Source organism: Zophobas morio, unplaced genomic scaffold (assembly GCF_036711695.1).
Source record: "Zophobas morio isolate AGI-343-1 ecotype UQ-CSIRO unplaced genomic scaffold, CSIRO_AGI_Zmor_V1 ptg000010l, whole genome shotgun sequence".
Classification (NCBI taxonomy): Eukaryota; Metazoa; Arthropoda; class Insecta; order Coleoptera; family Tenebrionidae; genus Zophobas; species Zophobas morio.
The window spans coordinates 2091721-2108207 of NW_026972115.1; the positions used below are offsets into that span (position 1 = coordinate 2091721).

The window sequence follows — 16487 nt, forward strand, 5'->3', positions numbered from 1 at the left end:
CGATTTTTAGAATTTTCGGTTTTTCAGTTTTTCTATTCTCAACTGTTAGACTTCAATTTTTTTACTTCCCGATTTTTTGTTTTTCGATTTTCCAATTTTCAGAATTTCCAAGTTTCTTTATTCAGATTTTCGATTTTCCACTTTTTCGATTTTAGATTTTTCGAATTCTTGTTATTCCAATTTTTGCTTTTTCGATTTTTTTGTTCGTTTCAATTTTTAGGCTTTGCAATTTTTTTCTACTTTATATATTTTGATTATTTTAATTTCCGATTTTTTTATTTTTGTTTTTGATTTTTTTAGTTTTCAATATTACAAATTTTTGACTTTTCGATTTTTGGTTTTCCCATTTTTCAATTTTCGATTTTTAGATTTTTGAGGTTTGTGAATTTCCACTTTTCGATCGACCTAGGTATTTGATTAATTGAATTTTCGATTTTTTGATTAGCCATTTTTAGATTTTCGATTTTTACGATTTGTATTTTTCGATTTTCTGTTTTTTGCATTAGTGAATTTCAGTTTTTCCGATTTTTGATTTTGCGCATATTTGATTAATCAAATTTTCGAAAAAGTTACCATGCTTACAAAAACTTCAAAACATCTACAATATTTCAAAGTATTCAGTTTTGCTATTCTTGATTTCTTCAATAAAATAAATTGACTCAGTCATTAACTTTTTTGAGACACCCTGTATAACCAAATCTAAAAAATATTAATGCAGTGATAAATCACAAGTATAAAAACTCATCATATTTTATACATTTAAGATAGGATTTATTCTGCAAAATTTTGAGGGGACGTCATAAATTTTTTAATTAAAAATGTATTATGTTTATCATGACTTTAAAACATCTGCAAGATTTCAAATTATTCGATTTTGCAAATTTAAAATTAAATTGCAAAATATTGTTTTATAATTTTGATTTTTTTTCCAAAAATCTGGACGTTTCGGATAAAAACTCAACACGGAGTCATAAACTACATGTGTAGGACTATGTTACTGTATACAATTTAAAATCCATTTCCTATGCATAAATTTGAAGTGACGTCATCACCATTATTGGTGGGGATGGTTAGACAAATTTAATAAATTTGCGACATTTATGAAAAAAGTATCAGTTAACAAAAGTGGCACGTTTTTATTATTATGCCAGTTACATGTGACTCAACGACAATATCGTTTTTTTTTAAGAGTATTTTATTCGAAAAAGTGATGAAATTTTTTATACGGAACAATTGGTCGAAAAATGTTCTTCTCCGACAAATTCGAGAGAACTGGTGTGAGCCATAAATATTTCTTACCAAATGTAAATTTCGTTGTAGTTTGAGCCTACCTACAAATTCTGCCCTTGAAGGATTTGGACCGCCTTCTTCGGTGAGGGCAGGCAAAAACGATCCGCCCATAGGCTCAAAACATTTGCGTGCGATTGTACGAGGCACGGTTTTTGACGTTGTTCGGTCACTACATTTATATAGAAATATATTATTTTCACACTTATGATAGATCACAGACAGGTTCAGTGGCCATGTGGCATAAGCGCTTTTTTTAGTTTCATGAAAGCTAAGTGTTGTACTAAATTGCCAATTTTTTTTTAGAACTGAATTATTTTCATATTCACTTTTTAGTTTCAAAGAGTTGAAATCGCACTAGACTGCCAATTTTTTTTTTAGAATTGAATTATTTTCAATTGAAATAATTGCAGGCGATAGAAGCCAAAAGAACATTGAAATTTTTCCAGTAAATAAATTTGGTCTGGCGCGGAGTAGCGGGAAATCGGGTGACACAGGAAATCATGCATTCGTCAAATGATTATCAATCACTCACTCGAGAAATAAAAATACCACAATAAATGTTTTTATAACCGAGATGACACCTACTAGATCTCGATAACCGATCTGAGTAAATAATAGGATTATCGTAAACTATTTATTTATTTATTTTATCGCTTTATTTGTCCATTTCAAATAACAATTATTTCTGTGCCGTGGATACGGAAGTCCACAAAGCTGCTCCAGTGAACCGGAATAATAATGCCGCTTTCACCGTCCTAAGGTCAGTCCGAATAGATCTGGCCCCTGGGGACGTATTGTTAGGAAATTTGAAAAATGAACAATGTAGAAAGGACCGCTCGATCTAGTCACGTTTCTATTTCACAAACACCCATTAAAATGACAGGTTACTTACTGGTTTCGTTTCAAGTGGCTTGTACTTATCGCAACAGTTTATTACTTTGTGTATGTGTGAAAAGAAATAAACAAAACAACACTTCACGTAAACTGTAACTGATATATTGTAAATATTAAGTAAGCGTTACGACGAAACTGGCGTTTTACAGCACATTAACGATTACAACCACGCCGGACCGACTTTTTGCGGACAGTCCGTCAACTCCCAACTGAGTGAAGGCGTTAACAAATGTCTCCGATTTTTATTTTTGCTCCGTACTTAACAATGTCCGAGAATACTCCTGACAAGACGGCGTGGACGTATTTTTAATAACTGGCAACAAGAAGATGACAGTGGATCGTTTTTTGCGCTCATTCTTTTCACCTAGATTTGAAATTGTTCACAGAATTTATTTATTGACGGGTGTCTTTTATAAACCCAATAAAATTTTTCAAAAATAAGCCGCTGCAAAAGCGCCGCGAACATTATCTCTTTTACAACAGTTTAATAGCGTTTTTGTGTTTATTGGGAATATCGCGCTCATAAATAAATTTACATAATTGCTCAATTCGCCTTGATCGGACAAAAATCGTTTCGAAGATCCTTCAAAAAATCGGGATTTAATTGCCCGCCATGTGACGATTTAAAATTTAACGCTTTTAAAACGGTTTGCGTGCACACTGATTACTTAATCGCCGTATTTATGCAAAGCAGGAATCCGACTGCATTATTAATCTGGCGGCGACTACAAACTGGAACAAATTGGGTGTTTGGATCGATAACGTTGGCACACTGTCACTTTTTGTGTTGGCGGCTGTGGATTTAATGTTTGTTTGTTTGGCAAATTTAACACCCGCGTCGGATTTATTTAGTCGAGCCATAAATCCGCAAAAATAATAACCAAAGGCGTTAAATTTCGCCTTATCAAACCTGTTTCGAGCGCCGGGAAGGCCAAACGTGGTCGGAAATATTTTTTGGTCGAATAGAGTGTCACACTTTAGAACTTTCTCTTGCTGGAAACTTTTCCGTTTTACGTCATCTGTTTAGTCGCTTTACGGCTCTTAAAATTTGTCCTAGTTGTTCTTTTATTTTGAGAAACGGTACGAAAACTCAACCAGTGTTTTTGGAGATTTTTTAGAATTAATTCTTTATTTGTGTTTTCTACTAGCAAAACGTCTTAAACTAAGAATATTGTTGAAATCGTAATAACCAATGGATTTTTTTCGGAAACACTGTTCTATTTTGTATGGATTTTTAAATGTTTTTAATGACAATTTTTGTGGTTGTTTTCGAAAAATCGAGAAATTTAATAATCGAAAAATCGAAACCTTAAAAAATCGTAAAACCGAAACATTGAAAAATCGAAATATCGAAGAACTGAAAATCGAAAAAATGTAAAATTTAAAAACCGAATAACGAAAAATCGAAAAACCGAGAAATCGAAAAATCAAAAGATCAAGAAATCGTGGTGTCGAAAAGTCGAACAATTGAGAAACCGAAATAGGGCAAAGTCGAAAAATTGAAAAGTTAAAAATTGAACAATTTATAAATTGAGAAATTGACAATCAAAATATCGCAAGATCCAAATCTCGATAATCGAGAAATCAAAAAACTTAAAAATTCGAAAAATGAAAAATTGAGAGATTGAAACATCAAAAGAACGAGAAATCGAAAAGTGATGAAGTCGAAAAATCGAAAAATAGAGGAATCCACAAACAAAAAGTTAAAAGTTGAAAAATTGGAAAAGCGGAAAAATCAAAAAACGAAAAAATGGAAAACTGGAAAAACTGAGAAACCGAAATAGGCCAAAATAAAAAATTGAAAAACTGATAAATCAAAAACACGAACAATCAAATCTCGATAAATCGGGAATGAGAAATTAACAAATCGAAAAATTAAGAATTATTGAAAAATCAAAATATCAAAAGATTATTCGAAAAATAGAAACCTTAAAAATCGAAAAATTCAAAAATCTAAAAAATCAAAAAATTAAAGAATTGAAGAACAGGAAAATCGAAACGCTCGAAGGTTAAGAAATGGGAAAATCAAAACATCGATTAGTTGAAAAATCGAAAAATTGAGAGCCTATGAAAGTCAAATTTGAAAAATTAATAATTTTAAATAATAAGAAAAAATACTATAGTTTTAACAAAAATTCCATGCACACAATTGTGTGATGAACTACGAATTTATTATAAAAAAAGTCAAAAGTGACAAAGGTTTTTCCGAAGGCTAAATATACGAAATTTTAAGAGTTCGATGTTCTGGTCGTATTTTCATGAATTTTTTCACAAATATTAATTTCCATTAAGATTCAACAAAAATTAAGGAGTTAGACAGAGAATTTGAAAAAATATTGAGTTCGTGATGTTTGTGTTTGAAAAGATTTTAAAGAATAATGGTAATCCCTTGCTTTATTAAAAAAAAAAAGTTAAATTGAAGTATGTTTTGGGGACCCCGATTTTTTTTACTTTGAAAGAAACCGAAAGAATCTGAAAAAAATTAGAAGAATCTGAAAGATCCTGAGAATATCCGCGCCATCTGAATGAATCTGAGAGAATCTCAAATAATCTGAAAAAATCTGAAAGAATCTGAAATAATTTGACCGAGTCTGAGAAAATCTGAAAGAAAATCTAAGAGAATCTCAGATAGTGTGAGAGAATCTGAAAGAATGTGGAAGGATCTGAATGGATCTGCAAAGACCTGAAAGCATCTGGAGAAATCTGAAGAATTTGACTCCTTAGAAGAGTATACAAGAGAATCTGGGAAAATCTGAAAGAATCTGAGCGAATCTGGAAGAGTCAAAAAGGGATCTGGAAAAGCCTAAAAGAATCTGAAAGAACCCGGAATGTCTGAGAGGATCTGAAAGAATCTATAGGAAAAAAAGATATTTTCATCTGGAAGAATATTGAAAAGTATGGAAGAATCAGCAGGAACTTGAAGAAATTTGTAGAAATCTGAAAAAATTTGATTGAACGTAAGTGTATTGGAGAGAATATGAAAAAATCTAATAGAATCTAAAAAAATCTTAGAGAATATGAGACAATAAGAGAGAATCGAAGAGTATCTGTGAGAATTTTAGTGATACTAAGGAAATATGAAAGAGTATGAAAAAATCTAAATAAACCTGAAAAAACCTGAGAGAAAATCAGAGAATCTAATGTCTGTAAGAGTCTAAGGATCTGGGTAATCCTGAAAGTATCTGAAATAATCTGACGAAATCTCGAAGGAAATCTGAGAAAATTTAAATGAATCTGAGGAAATATGAAATAAATCTGGAATAATTTAATTAAATCTTACAGAATCTAAGAGCATCTGAGAAAATCAGAGTGAATCTGTGATAACCTGAAAGATTCTGAGAGAATTCGAGAGAATCTAAAATAATCTGAAATAATCTTTATGTATCTGTATCGCATAGAATTTGAGAAAATCGTAAGAAAATCTGAGAGAATCTGAAACAAGGATCTGAGAGGATCTGAATGGATCTAAAAGTATGTGAAAGAATCTGAAAGGATCTGACAGATCTGGAAAAGTCTCGAAGAGTCAGAAAGAACCTGAAGAGATCTGAATGGATCCGACCAAATCTGAAACATTCTGACACAATCTGAGAGTATTCGAGAGCATCTGAGAAAATCTGATAGAATCTAATAGAATCTTAGAGAATATGAGAAAATCTGAAAAAATCCAACAGAATCTTAGAATATTTGAGTGAATTTGAGAGGATCAGAAAGGATTTGGAAGAACTTGAAAGATTCTAACAGAATCTGAGAGAATTTGAGTGGATTTGAATGAATATGTAAGAATCTGAATAAATCTGAAGGAATCTAGGATTATCTGAAAAAACCTGAGAGAATTTGGGCGAATCTGTGATATTTTGATAGAATTTGAGAGATTCTAAAATAATCAGAAATAATCTGAGAAGATATGAAAAAATCTAGAAGGATCTGAAAAAATCTTAAAGACTTGATAATTCAGGAAAAACCTGAAGAGATCTGAATAGAGATATGAAAGTATTGGAGAAAATAGTAGAGAATCTGAAAGAGTTTGGAAGAGTCTGCAAGGGATCTTGAAAAACCTGATAAAATTAGAAAGAATCTGAGAAGATCTGAGAGGAGGAAAATGAGAGAATCTGAAGTAATCTGGAAGAATTTTACAGAATCTAAAAATCGAAAATTTGACAAAATGACAATTGAAAAACAGAAAATCTAAAACCGGGAATTTGAAAGATCAAAAGATTAAGAAATCAAAACATTTGAAAAATTCGAAAACTTGATAAATTCAAATATCCAAGAACTGAACTGAAAAATCGAGAAATCGAAAAATACAAAATTTTAAAAATTAAAAAATCCAAAATTTAAAATAGAAAAATAGAAAAATCGAAAAAGTAAAATAATAATCGACACATCGAAAAATCCAGGAGTCAAAAATCGAAAAGTCGAAGAATCATAACATTGAAAAATCCCAAAACTAAAATATCGAAAAACTGAGAACCTAAAAAGTCGAAAAATTGAGTAATAGAAAAATCCAAAAAGTGAAGTCGAAAAATAGAAACCTTAAAAATCGAAAAATTCAAAAATCTGAAAAATCGAAAAATTAAAGAATTGAAGAACAGGAAAATCAAAACATTCGAAGGTCAAGAAATGGGAAAATCAAAACATCGATTAATTGAAAAATTGAGAGTTTATGAAAGTCAAATTTGAAAAATTAAAAAATCGAAAATTTGACAAAACCGTGAAGTCGAAAAATCGATAGATTAAGAAATCGAAACATAAAATCAAAATCTAAAAATTAAAAAATTAAAAAATCGAAAATGTAACATAATCGACACATCGAAACATCGAGGAGTCAAAAATCGAAAAGTCGAAGAATCGAAATATTGAAAAATCCCAAAACTGAAATATCCAAAAACTGAGAACCTAAAAAGTCGAAAAATTGAGCAATCGAAAAATCCAGAAAGTGAAATCGAAAAATCGAAACCTTAAAAAAACTAAAAAACGAAAAATTGAAAAATTAAAGAATTGAAGAACATGTCAAATTCGAAAAATTGAAAAAACGACAATTGAAGAACAGAAAATCTAAAACCGGGAAATCGAAAAATCCATAGATTAAGAAATCAAAACATTTGAAAAATTCAAAAACATGAAAAACGGAAATATCGAAGAAGAAGAACTGAAATGAAAAATCGAGAAATTGAAAAATCTAAAATTTTAAATATTGAAAAATGAAAATACCAAAAAATTGAGACATCTAAAATTTAAAAATCGAAAAAGTAAAAAGTCGACACTTCGTAAAATCCAGAAGTCAAAAATGGAAAAGTCAAAGAACAGAAATATTGAAAAATCCAAAACTGAAATATCCAAAAACTGAGAATTTAAAGAATCGAAAAATTGAGAAATCGAAAAATCAAAGAGAAGTGGAAATATCGAAACCTTAAAAAAATCGAAAAATTGAAAAATCAAAAACCTGCAAAATCGTAAGATCGAAAAATTGAATAATAAGTAAACTGAAAAATCCCAAAACTGAAATGTCCAAAAACTGAGAAATTAAAAAATTGAAAAACTGAGAAATCGAAAAATCAAAAGTGAAGTTGAAAAATGGAAACTGAAAAAATAGAAAAATTGAAATTCATGAATCCAATCTTGGTGTTAAGAATATATCGCCAAATATAAGGCCCGCCCACCCACCCCTTCTCAATTGTGACGAATGTTTTATTCATCGTGAGCTGAAGCGCAGAATTTATTTGAAAAATCCTCGTTCCTCTACAAGAAATTACCATATGAAATTCATCACAATTGAGATTGGGGTGGGTCGGTGGGGTTTAATCTTTGTTTGTTTTGTTTTAAATATATAGTTTTCTTTCAACAACAGGACAGTTAACCATATTTTCAGTTTCTTTTGGGAAAAGAAGACTTGGTATATTAAGAAAAAATGGACAAAATACAAGCCCCGCCCACCCACCCCTTCTCAATTGTGACGAAAGTTTTATTCATCATGAGCTGAAGGGCGGAGTTTACTTGCAAAATCCTCATTTCTCTACAAGAAATTACCATATGATATTCATCACAATTGAGATTGGGGTGGGTGGGTGGGGCTTAATCTTTGTTTTTTTTAATATATAGAGTAAAAAGACGAGTCCAAACATAAAGACGTTCATGCAGATCGTGCGAGTACCGTCAATAGGTACTCAGATAGTACCTACTGCCCTCTAGCCGTTTGAGTGGGTATGTAATAATTAGACTAAAAAACAACTAAAAGCCACTAAACTCTCGAGCGCTTGAAAACCTTTTCAGAGATACGAGATATTAATTTCTCACAAAGCTTCTATTGTTTCCACACACTCACATCACACTGGTGATAAGGTCATGAATACACCCTTCATTGTTTCTTTTTTTATATATACTTAATTACTTATATATGTATAAGGAAAGTACTTTTTCCTACGCCTGTTAACTAGTTTTTAATGTGGCTCTACATGATAAGTAGTTCATTTATTTTTATCTACAGATTATTATTTAAGTATATCAGAGAAAGGAATTAAGCGCTTCTTAGCGTTAAGTCAGACGTTAAGTTTCAAAACGCCAATAAATCCTTTACTCAGATGTAGGATATTAAAATAACAGTGATAAATGAAGATAGTGCTGCTCTACCTATTGTGCGCAGGACCGGCTCAAACATTAAGTTTCTATTCTGTCGAATTGCTGGAATTTTTTTGCACTTTGTATGCGGAAGCCCTGTATTCTGGGAGTGCAGTCTGGTGCCATCCAACTCATGTACGTGTCACTTTCGTATAAATTAATAAATGATGAATGACTTATTTATTGGCCGGTGCTGTTTGCGTACAAATCTTATGGCATATCGACGTCAACTAAGGATAAATTGTGGCTTCGATAAACTTTCTAGAATGCATTTCCCGGAATCTCTGTAAAAAATTTTATTGGGTGTTTTGCGACCTCGGTTATTTTTCCAGTTGGCTGAGAGTGTAATGTCTTTTCCACGGAATAAAATTTTATGCAGAGATTGGCGTAAACTCAGCCATAAAGCTCGCATTATCTTTGGCTAATAGTTTCCAAAATTCAACAAACTTTTCCGTTTGTTTACATCTAAAATGTCCTAGAATCCGCTCTTTAATATGTAGTAAACAAGTGGAAAAGTTTGTTGAATTTTGTCTATTTTTCTAGTACTTGCGAAGATAAAACTAATTTTGACAAAGGACTTAATCTTTAAGAAAATAAAGGGCGGGTGGGCGGGGTTAGTAGAAATATTTTCGGGTTCAGTTCTTCGAAATTTCCTATCATTTTTCTATAAGCTCTTTTTTGAAATGTGGCCATTTAAAAAAAAAATACTTTCAAACTGAATATTTCGAAAATTTTACGCTGTATCCATAAACACGCGATATTTTTCGAATCAGCATATCGAGATCTGTATTCCAGAATTTTTTGTGGATTTTTAGAGAACTTTTCCAAAACGTCAATTTTTCAACATACGAAATTTTCGACTTTTTTCGATTAGCTTAGTAAATTCCTAAAGTGATATTATTTTATAGATTTCGGCTTCGAGAAGTTATTTTCGGTTTCTTTTCTTCGAAAATTCTTGGTATTTTTCCAGAATCGCCAATATTATATAGAACAATTCTAGGATTTTCAAAAATTTTGTCTTCCAAACCGAATAATTAGCAAGTGTTGTTCCGGAACAATAAACACCCTGTTTTACACGAAATTTTTTATTTTAACTTTGCCCAGATAAGACTGATTTTGGCAAAGAAGCTATTCTCCAAGAAAATAAAGGGTGGGTGGGCGGGGCTAGTACTTGCCAAGTAAAACTGAATTTGGCAAAGGAGTTAATCTTTAAGAAAATAAAGGGTGGGTGGGCGGGGCTAGTACTTGCCAAGATAAAACTGAATTTGGCAAAGGAGTTAATCTTTAAGAAAATAAAGGGCGGGTTGGCGGGACTAGTACTTGCGAAAATAAAACTGATTTTGGGAAAGGACATAGTCTCCAAGAAAATAAAGGGTAATTGCAAATGTAAAACTTATTTTGGCAAATGACATTTCCCGTGAGAAAATAGGGGATGGGTGGGGGGGGACTAGTATTTGTTAAGATAAAACTGATTTTGCCCCTATTAATCTTTTAAAAACTTGTGAAATTTGAAGGTGTTAACAAACTTCCATAGTAACGAGTTATATTCCTAACCGGAATCGTGTTGTCATTTGCCAAATAAGTTTTACCTTTGCAACTACTACCCCCGCCCACCCGCCCTTTATTTTCTCAGAGGGTATGGCATTTGCCAAAATCAGTCTTATCATAGCAAGTACTAGCCCCGCCCACCCGCCCTCTATTTTTTCAGAAGCTATGACGTCTGCCAAAATCAGTCTTATCTGAGCAAGTCCTAGCCCCGCCCACCCGCCCCTATTTGATATGTGATTTGCCAAAATAAGACTTATCTTAGGAAGTACTAGCAAGTACTACCTTCTGAGAAAATGAAGGATGGGTGGGCGGTCTAGTACTTGGTAAGATAAGACTGATTTTGGCAAGTCACATATCCTCTGATAAAATACCGGGTGGGTGGGCGGGGCCAGAACTTAGTAAGATAAGACTCATTTTGGCAAATGACATATCCTCTGTAAAAATAGGGGCGGGTGGGCGGGCCTAGTATTTGTTAAGATAAGACTGACTTTGGCAAAGGACCTACTCTGTCAGAAAAAAAGGTCGGGTGGAATATAATTTCATTTCCGCCTAATACCAAATTAATAGTACTTATTAGTAGCCAAAATCAGTCTTATCTTGGCAAGTAAGCCCCGCCCACCCGCACTTTATTTATTTTAATAAACAAATTGTTTTTGGATCTCGTCCTGAACATTATTTTCAGCTTTACTTCTTCGAAAATTCGCACCATTGTTCCAGAATTCTTCTTTTGATGGCAGTTTTTAAGATAAAAAAAATGACTTTCGACTGAATAAATATTTCAAAAATCTTACTCCAGGACTATCTAGTCGTATATTTTTCGAATTAACACGTAGCAATCTGTACCTCAGGATTTTTTTGTAGATTTTCAGACAACTTTTCTAAAAGCTGAATTTCTTATGTACTTCCTTCCCCCTTACAAAATTTTCGATATTCAACGATTAGATTCGAAAATCAACTAAGAGACGTTTTTACAAATTTAGACCTCCAGAAAATATTTTGGGCTTCATTTATTCGAAATTTACTACCATTTTTCTCTAAATTCTTTTTAAAATTATAAAAAAATACTTTCGAACTGAATATTTCGAAAATCTTACTCCGAGACCATAAACACACAAAATTTTTCGAATCAACACATCGAGGTCTGTATTCCAGAATATTTTGTGTATTTTTAGAATTTTTCCAAAATGTCAATTTTTCAACATACGAAATTTTCGACTTTTTTCGATTAGCTTAGTAATTTCTAAAGTGATATTATTTTACAGATTTCGGCTTCGAGAAGTTATTTTCGGTTTCTTTTCTCCGAAAATTCTTGGTATTTTTCCAGAATCGCCAATATTAAATACAACAATTCTAGGATTTTCGAAAATTTTGTCTTCCAAACCGAATAATTAGCGAGTGTTGTTCCGGAACAATAAACACCCTGTTTTACACGAAATTTTTTATTTTAACTTTGCCCAGATAAGACTGATTTTGGCAAAGAAGCTATTCTCCAAGAAAATAAAGGGTGGGTGGGCGGGGCTAGTACTTGCCAATATAGAACTGAATTTGGCAAAGGACTTAATCTTTAAGAAAACAAAGGGCGGGTGGGCGGTACTTGCGAAAATAAAACTGATTTTGAGAAAGGACGTAGTCTCCAAGAAAATAAAGAGTAAGTGCAAATGTAAAACTTATTTTGGCAAATGACATTTCCTGTGAGAAAATAGGGGATGGGTGGGCGGGCCTAGTATTTGTTAAGATAAAACTGATTTTGCCCCTATTAGTCTTTTAAAAACTTGTGAAATTTGAAGGTGTTGACAAACTTCCATAGTAACGAGTTAAATTCCTAACCGGAGTCGTGTTGTCATTTGCCAAATAAATTTTACCTTTGCAACTACTAGCCCCGCCCACCCGCCCTCTATTTTTCAGAGGGTATGGCATTTGCCAAAATCAGTGTTATCATAGCAAGTACTAGCCCCGCCCACCCGCCCTCTATTTTTTCAGAAGCTATGACGTCTGCCAAAATCAGTCGTATCTGAGCAAGTCCTAGCCCCGCCCACCTGCCCTCTATTTATTGAGAAGGTATGACGTTTGCCAAAATCAGTTTTATCTGAACAAGTACTAGCCCCGCACACCCGCCCCTATTTGATATGTGATTTGCCAAAACAAGACTTATCTTAGGAAGTACTAACAAGTACTACCCTCTGAGAAAATGAAGGATGGATGGGCGGTCTAGTACTTGATAAGATAAGACTGATTTTGGCAAGTCACATATCCTCTGATGAAATACCGGGTGGGTGGGCGGGGCCAGGACTTAGTAAGATAAGACTCATTTTGGCAAATGACATTTCCTGTGAGAAAATATGGGGTGGGTGGGCGGTCCTAGTATTTGTTAAGATAAAACTGATTTTGCCCCTATTAATCTTTTAAAAACTTGTGAAATTTGAAGGTGTTAACAAACTTCCATAGTAACGAGTTATATTCCTAACCGGAATCGTGTTGTCATTTGCCAAATAAGTTTTACCTTTGCAACTACTACCCCCGCCCACCCGCCCTCTATTTTCTCAGAGGGTATGGCATTTGCCAAAATCAGTCTTATCATAGCAAGTACTAGCCCCGCCCATCCGCCCTCTATTTTTTCAGAAGCTATGACGTCTGCCAAAATCAGTCTTATCTGAGCAAATCCTAGCCCCGCCCACCCGCCCTCTATTTGTTGAGAAGGTATGACGTCTGCCAAAATCAGTTTTATCTGAACAAGTAGTAGCCCCGCACACCCGCCCCTATTTGATATGTGATTTGCCAAAATAAGACTTATCTTAGGAAGTACTAACAAGTACTACCCTCTGAGAAAATGAAGGATAGGTCGGCGGTCTAGTACTTGGTAAGACAAGACTGATTTTGGCAAGTCACATATCCTCTGATAAAATACCGGGCGGGTGGGCGGGGCCATGACTTAGTAAGATAAGACTCATTTTGGCAAATGACATATCCTCTGTAAAAATAGGGGGCGGGTGGGCGGGCCTAGTATTTGTTAAGATAAGACTGATTTTGGCAAAGGACCTACTCTGTCAGAAAATAAAGGTCGGGTGGAATATAATTTCATTTCCGCCTAATACCAAATTAATAGTACTTATTAGTAGCCAAAATCAGTCTTATCTTGGCAAGTACTAGCCCCGCCCACCCGCCCTTTATTTATTTTAATAAAGAAATTGTTATTATATCTCGTCATCTGAACGTTATTTTCAGCTTTACTTCTTCGAAAATTCGCACCATTGTTCCAGAATTCTTCTTTTGATAATTGTTTTTAAGATTTAAAAAAAATCGACTTTCAAACTGAATAAATATTTCAAAAATCTTGCTCCACGTTATATTTTTCGAATCAACACGTAGCAATCTGCACCTCAGGATTTTTTGTGGATTTTTAGGTAACTTTTCTAAAAGCTGAATTTCTTAATACTTCCTTCCCCCTTACAAAATTTTCAACTTTTAACGATTAGCTTCGAAAATCACCTAAAGAGACTTTTTTACAAATTTAGACCTCCAGAAATTATTTTGGGCTTCATTTATTCGAAATTTCCTACCATCTTTCTCTTAATTCATTTTTAAAATTATAAAAAAATACTTTCAAACTGAATATTTCTAAAATCTTACTCCGAGACCATAAACATGTGGATTTTTAGAGAACTTTTCCAAAACGTCAATTTTTCAACGTACGAAATTTGTGACTTTTTTCGATTAGCTTAGTAAATTCCTAAAGTGATATTATTTTATAGATTTCGGTTTCTTTTCTTCGAAAATTCTTGGTATTTTTCCAGAATCGCCAATATTAAATAAATAGAACAATTCTAGGATTTTCAAAAATTTTGTCTTCCAAACTGAATACATCTTTGGCAAAGTTTTGAAGTTTTTTATTATTTCAATTTCGCCAAGAGAAGACTGATTTTGGCATAGGACCTAATCTCTAAGAAAACAAAGGGTGGGTGGGCGGGGCTAATACTTTCGAAAAAATGATCGCTTCTTTTGGCCATTTGTTTAGCCAAAAATTCGTGCTTTACTTATATATCTTTCTTAGGCAGTAAAATAAAATAAGATGCAGTCGGGTTGACAGCTAATTGACATTTGTTTGTTTGATAAAAATCAGAATAAGTGTATGAGTTTGGAAATCTAACCGAATTAAACCAAAATATATGGTTTTCAAAGTATCTTGAAATAAATCATTAGAGAAATTTCAAGGTTTTATTTTTATACTATATTATATTGACTGCAGCGAGTCCCCTCTGTCGCTCTATGAGCACCATAAACCACCCGAAAATTCAAACAAACATCTCTGTACTATACTCAAAAGCAACTTCAACCCTGTCCTTCAGCTTCGTTCATCGCTCCATAAAGAAATAAATTTCCCCGAATCCGCCTGTCCTAGTCTTGAAAGACCCCAGCAAACTCTGATCGCTCGACAATAAAAACGTCCCTCAGTTAAATACCCGCTGGGACGTCATCCTTCGCCCCATCCACGAAATATTTCCACCAGCCTCGTTTCCACAGTCCGTCCCAAGCCCGACTCCCGTCAACCCGTCCCCGCCAGCGCAACAAGTTCCTCTCCGTCTTTCCAAAACAATCCCGCGCCTTTCTCCACAAAAATTCCGGCCGTCGCCGCAGCCTCGGCCTTTAAATCTCCCGACCTTTGTTCCTCCTCGTCGTTTTCCTTTGATGTCGCCACTTTTAGATTGGGCCGTTTTACGACAGGAAACGCACCGCCGGGACATGTGTACGCATGCATGTTTCAAATTCGAAATAACCCGGCCCGGCTTCCGCCTCCGACTCACCGTTGTCTTGCTGGGCGGATTCCCGTCACATGGTCATCTCGTAGACGCCGGGTGCGAGCACAGCACAGACACAAACATAAAGCACACACAGCACTCGGGAGTCGAACAGCGCGCCGAAGAAGACGTCCGACCTCCGCGACAACCGACGCGGTATTGAGGTTTTCAAATTAAGTTGTGTTGGAAAGAGGCTGACAGCCAGCGGAGGCGAGTACCTGAGGCCGACCTCTCTCTCGCTGCAAGAAGTGCGGTGGCATGGGCGGCGGGGTGCAGGGGGCGATGGGGTTCGGGTGGTGGTGGTAACGAATATTAAAGAGGAAACTAATAACTAGTAACTAATTTTTTGTAATTTGGGGAGTACTTCAGTGGTAATCCCGCTTAGAGAATGTCACTGTTTACTCATTAAGTTATTAGTTATATAATGTCTGACTTAACCTCAAGTTTTTGCTACACGCAGGATTACGATAAGCACGCAATTTTTGTATAATTTAGTAAACAATTACCTTGATTCTTCACGACGGTTGTCTGAGTTAAATGTCTAAATATTTTAATTCCACGTTGTAATTCACGTCTGATTGTGCTGTTTTTCTGTGGTTTTGGCACGACTAACATTGATATCTCCGATCTCTGTGTTATGAATTAGTAGTTGTTACATAATAACGTACGCACGCTTTTGGCATTAGTTTCGGCTCAGTGAATGTTTAAAAAATATTGTTATTAACACAATAACTGAATGGGAAATGACAACATCGAGATTCTAGAACAGATAACCTGGCGAATTCTTTGTAGTACTCTATTCTAGTTTGGTGCAAGACTAGCGATATCAATATGATCAGACTGTTCAAAACACGCTTCTGAATTTTGGCTGTTATTGACTCATTTTAAAAAATCCTCAGTGAATACAAAATATTTTTTTTTATTTCACATTACGTATCTACATACTTTATTTCCATGGATAATTCAAGTTCAAGTTCAAAAATTACCTAAAGAGATTTTTATAGACTTCGACATCCAGAAGTTATTTTTGACTTCAGTTCTTGGACAATTTCTACAATTTTTTTTTAATGCCTTTTTTGAAATATGGAAATTTTAAGGTGAAAAAAATGGATTTTTAAACTAAAGATTTCGAAAATCTTGTTGTGGGCCAAACACACGATTTATTTTTTGAATCAACACGTCGAGATATACATTCCCGAATTATTTGTGGATTTTTAGACAATTTTTTCAAAAGTTGAATTTCTCTGCACTTATTATTATTTTCGGCCTTTTTTGGCTACCTTGGAAAATTATTTAAAGATATATAATTTTTTTTTTAAATTTCGACCTCCGGGGAGTTAGTTTCAG

At 33.9% G+C, this 16487-nt stretch overlaps 1 protein-coding gene across 1 annotated transcript in view; it reads right to left on the reverse strand.

Moving 5' to 3' along the window:
* The window catches only part of LOC135126125 (growth arrest-specific protein 1-like), a 36127-nt gene extending 20779 nt beyond the window's left edge, over nucleotides 1-15348 (reverse strand). Inside the window, exon 1 of the mRNA XM_064051947.1 lies at nucleotides 15147-15348. The gene's annotated coding sequence lies outside the window, so the exon portion shown is untranslated. The remainder of the gene's footprint in view (nucleotides 1-15146) is intronic.
* Between the last annotated feature and the right edge of the window lie 1139 nt (nucleotides 15349-16487).